Here is a 746-nt window from a genome sequence, read left to right as displayed (position 1 = left end):
TCCAGGTTTATTCCAAAAAATAAATGGATCAAAAACTGGTGTACTCATGTGGCATCATCAGAGTATTTTTTCCAATCTCACACTGCAAAGATTAATTGACTGGTAATCATTAATACAGGTAAGTATTGATGTGGCTTGACATCCTCTTCCCAAGACGATGCATGTGTAATCTACGATCGATTTGACGAAAGAATTTAACACACGTCATCATGAGTTCGACCAAGAATTAACATTAGCATTACTACACCTTGTGACGAATGGTTTATTCATAAAGGTACAATGCTACAACCCGTAAATTATAGAATAAGCAATACTGTTTCATAATATTTTTCACAGCGATTAGCCTACAAATCTAATGACCAATTTGCCTCGTAATCGTGCCTCGCGTCGTATTTCGCTCTCGCGTTTTGTGCATACATCCCACGTGAGTTTAGTGATACGCCCTTTAGACCATTCATACGAAAAATCAGACTAGCATTCCCATTTCTTAAATGTCATAATTAGTAGACCTTGGTGAGTTTTTTTCGCCGCCATCTCAAACTTTCATCCGCGCGATTCCTCAGTTTGCGGACTTAAATAGCAACCCGCATGCGCACGTAACGTCCGTCATCTGCTGCGTCCCCCCCAACACTGAAAACAAAACAAAACGAAAGTAAATTCGAAGAAACACACTCACATACTACACCACATCACAAACACATACAGGCGCAGTGAAATCGCGTTGATCACACAGTCAACTCGTGTGC

The 746-nt window shown here is 40.3% G+C and overlaps 1 protein-coding gene across 1 annotated transcript in view; it reads right to left on the bottom strand.

The window, feature by feature from the left end:
* Positions 1-746, bottom strand: part of sertad4 (SERTA domain containing 4) — a 41,098-nt gene that overhangs the window by 34,358 nt on the left and 5,994 nt on the right. The gene's annotated exons all lie outside the window — the stretch shown is intronic.

This window comes from Hippocampus comes, unplaced genomic scaffold, assembly GCF_001891065.2.
Source record: "Hippocampus comes isolate QL1 unplaced genomic scaffold, H_comes_QL1_v1.1 scaffold221, whole genome shotgun sequence".
NCBI classification, from domain to species: Eukaryota; Metazoa; Chordata; class Actinopteri; order Syngnathiformes; family Syngnathidae; genus Hippocampus; species Hippocampus comes.
This window is presented reverse-complemented; position numbering and strand designations above follow the sequence as displayed.